The sequence below is a fragment of the Nestor notabilis genome, unplaced genomic scaffold (assembly GCF_000696875.1).
Source record: "Nestor notabilis isolate BGI_N333 unplaced genomic scaffold, ASM69687v1 scaffold3214, whole genome shotgun sequence".
Lineage (NCBI taxonomy): Eukaryota > Metazoa > Chordata > Aves > Psittaciformes > Psittacidae > Nestor > Nestor notabilis.
Genome location: NW_009925877.1, coordinates 22,345 through 34,236, shown reverse-complemented (window position 1 = coordinate 34,236; position 11,892 = coordinate 22,345).

The following is an 11,892-nucleotide window of genomic DNA, read 5'->3' as shown; positions in this document are numbered from 1 at the left end:
CTTCCAACCCAAACCAGTCTGGGATTCTAGGTGCATGTTTGATGTTTTCAAGGCCTTAGCAGTTTAAGAGCACATCTTGCTAGAATATTTTGCCTGTTCTGAGTAATTTCATGACATTAAACCATCTGACAGCTTGTACATAGGAATGAGGCACTTCTTGGAGGGACGACAAGCCAGTCAGGGCCTCACCACAAAGCACGGTAGGGTTGCAGGTTTGTGGTGGAACCCAGGAAGAGCACAGGGCAATAAAAATACAGAGTTGCAGTAGAATTCTGCTCATGGTGTTCCTCCTGTTCATCTCCTCCTCCTCTCAATGCAACAGACATATACGCTAACATAATAAATGCACAGGTATATAAATGGCAGCACAACTGTCTGTTCTCTCAGGGAAAAATGTACCAAGACCCAGTAAGGTTTATTTTAGATCCCAAAACTTTGATGTCAATATGAAATAGTGGAGGGAGCTCCCACGTTTGAGGTAGCACAGGAGGCAGTGAGGAAGGGAACGGGGATGAGGCCATCAAAGGTTTGGATTCCACAGAGGGTGTGCACTGCCCAGTTCCAACTTCAGAATCTATCAAAATCATGCAAGATTAACTGATACTGAAGTATTTTCACATCCTTGCAAGGACAGGTCATGAGATCTCAGGGCTGTCAAAAGCTAGCCAAAAGTGCATTCCAAACACTAAATGAAATACAGATTTAGACTCAACACACAGAGTATATGGAATAGAAAGATTTCAGTTGCTAAAAAAACAAAAGGCATATAGTCTAATAACAACCATAAACATTATTTTATACATTTCTTAAACTCTTAATCTGACATTTATAAATAGTACCATACTCTGATTTTTTTAAGTTGATACTGCATTAACAGACTACTAGAAAATATTTTCATTACCAGCAAGCAGAACAGGAGTTTTAAGATCTAATATTTGGAAAGATGGTAGTCAAAATAATAATGTAAAAATACACTCTTGAAATAAATTATTGAAAAAGAAAAAAAAAAAAACCCAGACAAGAAAAATACTATGAAATATGGAAAACCAAACCACAGGCACCGCGAAAAGATCTGAAGTAGACGTTGGTACGTATCAGGACAATGAGTTGCTGCAAACTAATTGCAAACCTTTTTAATATGTATCTTCAAGAAAAAAGCATGCCACTCCCGTTTGTAAGTGCTGGAGGGGAAGAGGTAGGAAGAGTTTCTTTGTTTAAACAGACAGAGCTCCTGGGACAAGGAGGAGCTTGAAAAAGGAGCGGTCAAAACAGCTTTTGATCCTTTGGATACGCTATGGCAGCTGCCAGCCAATGTTTTGGAGCAGGATATTTATTAAGCAGCTGAAGAGTCTGAGGGAACATCAGCTTTTGGGGAACGGAGACCCTGTGCATTCCCATAGGAACCCTGCTGGCACAGACAGACCGCCCCACTGCAGTTAGGTGGAATGCTTGTTAACACAAAACACCAGACATAAAGTGCGAGTTGTCAAATGGTGGAAATCTTTGAGAACAACTCTTACCAGCTACCACACCATGAGAAAACCTTGCTGAAGCTGCTGAACTCAGCACATGCTAATGCTCAGCCAAGCTGCTTAAAAGGCAAACTCACAAATTAGCAAAGCAAACCCAATCTTGTTTGATGAACTCTATTTGGTTTGCCTGGGTATTAAAATTTTTCATTTTGCATTTACCTTATAACTGAATGATATCAAAGGCTCTTCACTGACTCAGATACTTTGCTGAAACACAAACTGACCCAGATAGTTGAGGGTTTGTACCTGAACTAGAATACAAGTGCTTCATCCCAAACCCAGGCACCCGGGCAGAGCACCGAAGGTCCAAATCAGATCCTGGGCCAGACTCCAGCTGCCACTCCTGCTCCACATGCACCTTCATCACCGAGAAATGAGTGACATTCTCCATGCAGTCCAGCCAAGGCAACAGGAGAAGGAACCACTGTGTGAGGGAGCCAGGACTGAATGACCACATCTCTTTGTGACAGCACCAGCAGTGGCTCCTGGTTTTCTGCTGTGGAGGATGCTTGGCGAGCAAGGATTTCCTACCCCAAGTCTGTGCGACAGCCCACATCCCCTGGGCCCACTGGGCATTGCAGAACAACACGTCAGCACAGCTCCAAGGAAAGACACCAAGATTTCACAAGCAACAGAAGCTACTAGGTCATTTCTGGGTATATTTTGAGACATTTCTTTCAACGATTACCACTGTTTCACAACTTGTTTTAAGATTATTATTTTCCTTTTTAATATAGAGGAGGGGGAAAAAAAAGGTATTGTATCAAGTGACAGTGCAGTCTGTAGGGTGATCTGATAGCCTGGTTCTACAGACCCTACTCAACTGTTAATCTTGTAATTATTATTGAATTGAAGCCTGACATCTGTTCCATGTCCAACTAAGAAAATAAAACATTTCCACTATAACAACAGGTGGTTAAACATGCCTTGGGCAAGTATCTCCCTACACATGGGCCACAGCAGCGATATGCCTCACTATTGTGAAAAACTTCAGCATTAACTAGACATGGAGCTCCATATGGAAAGGGACTCACTCACTTTGTTGAACTATTTTCAAGTGATTTCAGCTTGTAAGACTAGCAGCAGGGGGCACGTGTTGTGTCCATCAACAAGACAAACGTAAAGCTACAAAGAGATGGTTCTTTTTTCTTTAGGTGCCCATCTGAGGAAGTAACATGCCAGCTGGCAGTCACTGCATGTGAGAGAGGAATTTATCAGTGTTTCCAATTTCTTACTGCAACCTCACTTTTGCTTTTCTAACAACAGCAACACAAGTACTTCTGTTACAACACAAAGTTACCTTAAGCCTGAAGAGAAGCCCAAGATACACTGAACTCTGCTCACAGATGATTAAGTCTGTGCCCAAAGCAAAAGTTTTTTCCAAAGCTATTACAAAACACCATTATTTGTCACAGGCTTCATAAAGTATGTCATTGCTTCAATTACAACTCATATCTCCGTCTATCCACAGCTTCTTGCACCATAACAGGTTGGATATACACCAAATGACAGCAGCTTTTAAAATCCTATCTCAAAATACCTCTTATCATAAAAATTATGTAGCCTCACAAGCAAACCTCTTTTTTGAACTCTGAATCTCAAACTCCTCCCTGTAAAAACCCAGATTCATTTGCACTGCTTCTCAAAGCTACTTTATACAAAAGCACACCCGAATTCACAACACTGGCACATAAGATTTAAAAAGACACTTTACATTTTTTTGAAGATAGTTTATTATTTCATTAGACCACAATGTGTTAAATTGCAGTAATTCCAGACAGACAAGTTGATCCAAACTCTAAGTTGATGGAGATGGTTATTTATTACCTGCTTCAAGACAAAGCTTGCCCTCTTCATAATTGTCTGCCCCATCATCCAAAGGAAGATTAAAAGAGACAGTATAATTTCAGTTGGAGCAGGGTCATAACAGCAACATAATCTTCAAGCAAACAATGAGATACTTTCAAACAGAAGTATGAACACCACTAACTCTGTTCTTTCAGAACATTTAACCACAGGTACTTTTTGCTCACTTTGTTCCAGAGAAGAGGAAGATTCCACCCTATGGAGGTTCCCATAAGATGAAGACAGACAAGATAGCTGAGCACAAAAACACAAAAGGAAAAAAGGAGCATCAGATTAACAAATTAAAAGCCCCCTTTGGCCATAACCCACTGGCTTTCATTTGTTACAGTTTTGTTAAACATCAATCAAATGACGACAACTGGTTCACAGCAAAACTCCAAATAACAAACTCAGTGTAAAAGAAAGGTCAGTATAATCAGTGATGCACAGATGTAGGTAAATATTCAGAGTATTCTATTCATTATCCACTTTTCTGATTCTGCCCATCTTCTTGCACAGCAAACGCACACACCATAGATTTAACTCCCTACTAGATTTGTATCCTAACTTTCACATAGAACAAGAGAAACTCGTGTGACTGGGATCATTAAAATCATGAACAGGTTGCAGTTCATGGTTAGACGTGCAATTATTTACAGAGTTTACATAGTAACTCACTGTAAACTACATAGACTACAAATTTACATACATTTCAAGGCTGTAAGAAAAGGTTATTTAGTCACCAGAATTTCTTCTAAACCAAAGATACCAGCAGTGGGTTGCTGGACAAGAGTAACATGCCTGTTTAAATGAACCAGACACCAGAAGACTGTCTAAAGCCCTTTTGAATATCCCAAACTGTCAGCTCAAAGATGCATTAGGGAATCACACTGGAAGAGTCCAGTTTAGTCACATTTGTTGGATGAGACTATACTGTTCCTATGTGCCAACTTCATAGCTCTTAGTGTCTGATATTGGGAATTACTGAGGACTTGAAGTTCTTACTAATAACTTCTAGACTAAGGTCAGTTATCTCACCAGAACAAGCAGACGTCTCTGCAGGTCTCCAGGTGTGCCCTTACCACTGTGATTTCAGAAGGGCTTGCAGAAGGCTGCAGGTGACCCAGCACAGCCTCACTGCCTGCAGTCCCTGCCTTTATAGGGGACAGGAATCACGTTACCACTCGAGCAGCTGCGCTAATCCAGGTGGAACATCAGCCAGCCATAAGATCAGTTCAGTCATGAACTCAGGAGGGTAGAAGGGTCTGGGGTTCTGGGAGGTTTTCTGTTGTTTTTAATACAAACAACACACTCAATTTCCATTTTATGTTCAGAAAAAGAATCCCACTGAAATTAGTCACAAATAGACAAGGAACAGAGGAGACATCCTTAACAAAAAGTAAAGCAGAAGATAGCAGATGCTTTACTTTAAAAGCACCTATGCAAGTATAACCTTTAAATATAATCCATTTTAAAATGTCATAAGAACTTACAGCACAGTGATGTAGTTTCACCATCGACTGCTGTCTGTACAAAGTCACTTTCAAACTGTCAAATTGCTACTGACTCAGTCAACTACTTGACAAAATGCAGGGTCAGAGCAGACCATGAGTGTGCAGAGTGTGCACAGCCTCATCATTTAGGCTCTATGCCCCAATACCAGACTTAAGAGGCAATGAGGAAACAAACAGGAGAAAAGATTGGCTAGACTTTGGTGTGAAAATCAGTTGGATTTAAAAAGCCTTGCCCCAGACTGTAGTGCCAAAGCTCTGCAACAGCATCAGGAGACAGACATCGGCAGGCTGCTTTCTATCAGCTCTTCCCAGTCCTGCACGACTGCTTGGAGCATTCTAAGAAGCTACAAACTTCTTGGCTCTCACTATTGTCTTGTACAGGGAGTGAGTCAGATATTTCTTCACTGCCTAACAGCAAGACAACTTGAAGATGGCAACATTAAAAGAAAAAACCAAAACCACAAACAAACCCAAAAAACACTGCCCCCTTCCCATGCTACACATCTAATTTTAACATAGGAGCTTTGGAGAAACCTTGGCAGGAGGCAGAGATTTAAAAAAATAACCCACGGTGTGGGAACAGAAGCTTTCAAATTTACCAAGTGCACCACAGAGCTAAAGAGCTTCCACGCAAAAGAAGTCAGACAAATGAGTTTAATAAAGCCAAAATGAGCTATCTAACTCAACTATTTACTTAGCTTGTTTAACTGAGTAGGGGAGGTGTCTTAAACATCAGGCTCAAGTCCTTCAAAGAAGGCCTCTCAGTACAACCAAGGCAAGTGAAGGAACCAAAAGACCGTAAGAGTATTACAACTTTTTAGAATTTTTTATTCTTATTTTTAAAGATGATCCCTTACGGTAGCAAAATCCTCACAACCCAGTTCTACCAAATTTAAAAGCAGGAAGAATCCTCTGTAAGCCATTACACTGGCATAATCAGGATATTGGTCTTTGCAGCTGCACGACAATCATTATCTCAGAAAATGTATGTGATTCTGAAGGTAAAAATGACATGTAAGTTCTGAGACTAAAGATGTAACTGAAATTTTGGGGAGTTTTCATGAACACTTCCAGCATGCATAGTCTGAAGCTTCCTGTCCCTGTACTAAAACTTAATCAATTTCTTGACATTTGTGATTTAACAACTTTGAGTAAGAGGTTAAAACATGCAAGAGACTCCCTAAAGCAGTCACTAAGTTCAGGATCAGTTAACAACTGCACTGTAGATTTTTATCTAGAAAAACAGGTAAATAAGGTCACTACAAAATTGGATGAAACTACAGTATCAGCAGTGACAGAGCAGCTGTTCACTCAAAAATATACTTGAAAATAGCTTTACAAAGGTAACAGCTCTTCTTCCTGTGGTAGATAATACAAAGAAAATTCATTTTCACACATTCGGACTGTATGGCCAGCAGAAGTGAATTTGAAAATGAAGAATGCTTTGTCCTCTGTCAACACCTTACCCATGAAAAACTATCAGACACACACTGACCTGGCATTCTGACCTGCAAAGCATATTTCAATTTCAATTCTATTTTTAAAGTAATTGCTGGGAAAAGGCATGAGTCACCACCCTGCTTGGGTCCCCCTCAACTGGACAGGCACCAAGTGCTATGTTTACTCTACAGCTTCCCAAGCCAGAACAGGCTCTAGCATTACCACCTCCATCGATTTAAAGAACATGGACCCTACAGTTCAGTTCCCTAAGCCACCCAGGAATACTGGCCTCTAGCTCCATCCTTCTCTTCCCAGTTTGGCAAAGGTGTTTGTTGCAAACCTCAGGAAGCTGTGGGATACTGTGAAGTCCAGCTCTCAAGCAGAAAGGGATCGCACTTGTTCAGCCAAATGCTACCTAGGGGCACCCCATTTATGGTAAGGTTGCAGCTGTTGCTCTCCCTCTGTTCATCAAATTCACTGACACTGAAGGTCAACCAAACCTAAAGAGAAACCCCGCTGAAGCACAGGTGAGAAACAGAGCCTCTACAGTTGAAACCAAGTCTGGTGCATTCAATGGAGCTGATATTGAAGGGTCACATAGCAGCCACCTGGAGGAACTCACTGCTCAAATACTTGGAAAAAGGGGAAATGAGCAAGTGATAAAGAACATATCTTACGCACGTTGACGGAGGAAGCCAGCATCCTGGCTGGTAGTTTTATGCACTCCCCAGATCATAAGTTTAGCAGCAGCCAAATGGGTTGCTCACAAAGGGACATAATACTGAGACTAGACTGTAAAGAGAAGTGGAAACCAGAATCTGTGGTTATGTATCCAGTCAGACTTCGATTTCCCATTCATCCTGTGTCATCTGGTTTATTCCCTCTGAAGCATGAGATGAGTTACATACTCCACTGGCACTGCTGCCCTCAGAGCCAGCAAGGCCCATGCTGCTGACTCACCTACGGAAATCCTTAGTAGTTTGATTGGGTCCAGGCTCTTCATTACAAAGAAGCCTTTTAAGACATCAAGAAATAAATCATCTGCCTGGTTGCCTTTAATGAAAGCACTGTTACACAGGAAAAAAGGGGATGGAGCATGAAACAATATCCACTGTGGAACAGCGAAACCAGAAAAAAGGAATGTCTGAAGAACAGAATGAAAGACTTGAGAATTAAGTAAAGAAGAGAAACAATAAAACAATAAAGCAGTATGGAAATGAGCAGGAAGGTATAAACAGGAAAGGTACAAATGGAATGAAAAGCCAAAGTGACTATTTGTTGTGAAAAGGACAAACACACCTCATTACAACAAAGAGCTGGTAACATATTCCCATGTACTAACTTCCCGTGCAACAATCACCAGTTGTTTTAGTGGATTACAGCTGTATGGCCATAAGAAATCATTTCCACATAGGGCCAAGGAACTTCAAAAGCAACTAACAAGTCTGAAATCAATCTCTCTTCTATTAAAAGTTTTACATAGCAAAACATTGTAACAACTGCATGAAGTATTTTAGGTTAACAATAGAGAGGAGTTCAGACCGTAAGCTGCTCCAGGCCATGATTCATTCGTGGCACTCTGCCAGAAAAATAAATACATTCAAGACCAATGGCCTCCAGGGGAAAGGTAGGCCACTCTTTAAAAAGCAGAGAGATAAATGATTTACAGAACACAGTTTAAGATTTCAGCCTATATGGATGATGAGGAAGGACTTTCTTACGTCTCACAGAGATTTACTGTGCAGACTTGAATGCTGGCAGCGTATCAACAGATGGAGTAAACTACGAACTATTAAACTGGGATTTGCAAAACTCTCTCCAAAGAGCAAGAAGTGACCCATGATATTGCTATACACAAAGCAAGTTCATAAAGCCAAATCAAGATATGCAATGGGTATTTCAGCCACACAAGACAGACGTGGCCAGTTCAGGTTACAAACTGTACAGTAACACCTGCAATGGGAAGGACCAGTCCACTGGCAGCATGACAAGCAGTTTAAAGGTTGGGAGGGTTTGACGCCATGCAGCATCTGCTGCACATAAAAATGTTTAATTAGCTGCTAAACAGCAAGCAGGACAGTCCTGGGTTTCCTAAAAGAACATTTTTCTTGAACAAATGCCCTTGCTTAGCTTGCAAGGTTCAGAATGAAGACAACTGTTTCACTATGGGAGCCAAGGCCAACTCATTCTCACACATCAGATTGACTTGTAATTGACTTCCAATTGACTTCCAATGTTTTGAACCACCACTGCAGTAGCAGGCACCTTCTGAAACACCAAAACCGCTTCTAAATGTGTCTTATTTTAATATACAGAACATGAACCGTATTGCTAATGGCTTTGAACTGAAAGCTGTTCTTTTAAACGCTTCCCTAGAGTTCCAACTGCATTTCATCATTTAAAGAAATTCTACATTTAACTACTGCTCATCCCCAAACTTAGCAGTGAGGAACTGCAGAAGAGGAGAAACACGGAGCCTCTCAGGATGTGATACAGCGTCATAGGTTACTCTGTTTAAAGCTCTGGTACACACATATCTCCAAGGTCCTCTGAATAAAAGGGAAAACAGCCACAACTTCAGAGTAACAAATAAGAACTACCAAAGGGAACAAGCTGTTAGCATCCAGCCTTCACTTACGCTGCAGCCACATCCCAGGAGGGGCTCACCAGTGCCCAACTGTACTGAGACATCACACTATTTTATTTTCTTTCTTAACTTCTGTAGATTCAAGCCCAAGCTATGTGTTGCCATTACTCTTAGAAAGGAATCAGAGACCTATTCAGTAACAGTAGTAATGTATGCATTTTAAGTCAAGCATGTGATTAAATGCTCTGTTAGTAAGAATTCTCAAGCAGATGTTGGGCAAGCTTATGACACACGATCTCTCTCAACCAGTGCTTGAAGCAGTTATAATTTATGAGCCAGTGGTTTCACATCCTGTGGTGCTGTTATTTAACCAGATTTAAGAAGCCCCATCCTCGCCTTTTTCTTAAAACCAGCACAGGTTAGTCAGGATGGTTTTGTTCAGTGCTGTTATTTCCCAGTAAGGCTCATGATGTAAAACTCCACTTAGCTGCACTAGTACAGGAGGAAGGAATGAGCTAATAAAAGGTAAGAGTGTCTCATTTTGCCACTGCCTACTTTTTGTAATTAGTTTGGTCGTATTGCTTATTGTATGGATAAGTTTTTTGCTCCATCTGTGCACCACAGATGTCCTTTTTCTCTTTCAGCTTGTACATTTCTACACAGCACCTAGGAAAGTCTGCATCCTTGAGGAATTCTGGGAATTAACAAATGCAGTAGTTACATTTTCATTTACAGACATAAAGAGAAGATAAATGAGGCAAAACTTGGAGTAAGATTTTAGTTGTTAGCCTTCATTGTCTGCTAACGTATCCAGAACATGGAACAGATTTCCAACAATCCAGTGTGCAGCAATTGGCATTTTTTAAAAAGCAACTATATTTTTCTGCTGACAGTATTCATTTTCCAGAAGTTGATTATAGGAATGTAATTCACACACAGAGAAAAATAGTGTTTCATTAAGAGTGATCTCACTGAATCTGTCGTGAATGAATCCTCACTAGTAGTGAGCATCCTGTCCGTTAGATGGAGTTAAGCCTCACTTAAACTCACTTTTCCCACACAGCCTTAAAAGCAAATAAACACAACTACAAAAGAAAGCCCAGAACATATAAAATTCAGTTACATTAAGAATAAATAAATCATGCTGCTAACTGTTCATGCAGAGGGTTATTTTTGAAATGGTCTTGTTTCTTATAAGGAGATGGTACGCAATGTGCTCGCAATTTCAATTTCCAAGTTTTCTTGTATCCCGAAGATTTTCACAGTTCCAAATAATACAGTGGACCCCATTAAGACTTTGCTAACACCAAATTACTGGTGTAAAACCAAAAACAATTAGTCTTTTGTCCATGCTCCTGCCCATGTGCAGTTTCCCCTACAATGTACTTCATTTGGGACAGCAAATACAAGCTGTTACCTCGTCAGATGACTAAACCAGGCACTTCTGCCAGCACTGCACTTCTTACCTGGGAAATATTTCATACAGAAGGTCATGACTCCATCCTGAATCTTTTCTTGTGCTGCTCATTTGTATCTGTTGGGGTCTGTTTCTACCACTGGGATCAGTATTCTCTGTTGTTACGAGTTTTCCACCACACACACACCTAAGTAAGTCAACATCTGATTTCAGATTTCTTTTTACTGGAGGTTATGCTGAAATGTAAAAAATTGTATGCTATTTCAAGTCTTCTCTACATATGTAGTTAATTTTAAGGTGGATAGAGTATATTTTTGTATAAGAGACTTCTAGACTATCCAGCCAAAACCCAAGGTTAATTTAATTTAAGCAGTGGCTTAAATTCCCTAGCTCAGTTTCTTATAATAGAAACTTTTCAAATTGGGGACTTTGGCCTCTTTATTGACTGAGAATGCTAGTGCTGTACATACAAATGTTCTCTAGCTGAAGTCACTTCTTATGCAGAATATACCACCATAAAAAGGATAATCAGCCTCCTACTATCAGAAAAGGGGCATTTGAGGGGATTTGTCTTACAAATTCTAGATCTACTATCAAGAGATAATGCAACATATTAGGAACCTGTCTGTGACCTTAGAAAGTTACTATTGAAGAGTAACAGTATTTTCCAAGAAAATAAAAAAATGAGAATGAGAGACACATTCATTTCAAATTCTGCCACTTGAAACTCAAATATTTAAAAAATGATATTTAAAAGGTCCCCTGTGATTGAAGGAAGCCTCACTGAGTCATGTTACACACAATAATATATTTGCTGTCTTCTTTGTTAAATTTAGGCTTTGAACTGCTTCTTGGAAATCATTAGCAGCCAATTTTATTCCAGTATTTTCTTTTGAAAGTGACATCACTCAAACAAAAGTTTCTTGAGAGATGGCCCTACGGATCACATAATATACCAGAAATAAAGAGATGCTGATCAGGAACAATACATTTTATTTCCATTTTTTATCTTTAAATTATTCGCATCATTGACACTCTCACAAGTAAAATGTTCTCTCCATTTATTTTATTAAGAAAAACATCCAAAATTTGCAAACCCACCCGACTCAGTGCAAAAAATATTCTATTTACAACAGATGCTCCAGATTTATTGTGTCTGCACATCAATACTGCCAAAAACATCCATTCTTTAATGGCATGTTTAATGTAACATGTTCTGTACAAATCCAATTTTCTTTAGTTTAGCTAATTGAATTAAGCAAGGGAGAACAAATTTTAACTTTGTGGACAGTATTTTCAGGAAAACCATAACAAGGAATCAATTAAATAATAGGTACTTTTGTTCATAAACTTTAAAGGATTAGAATCTTGTGTCAAACAACACACATTTCATAAATCCGCACAAGTAGGTCCTGAAGGTCAATGAAAATGACTTTCCTTCCACTGAGGACACTTCTGGCAGTGCTTAGCCATGAGCTGGGCAGTTGTTCTCTCAGTCTCATGAGAGGAACATCCAATTTTAATGAAAGGATTCAATATGTGACAAGCTGCTCATTT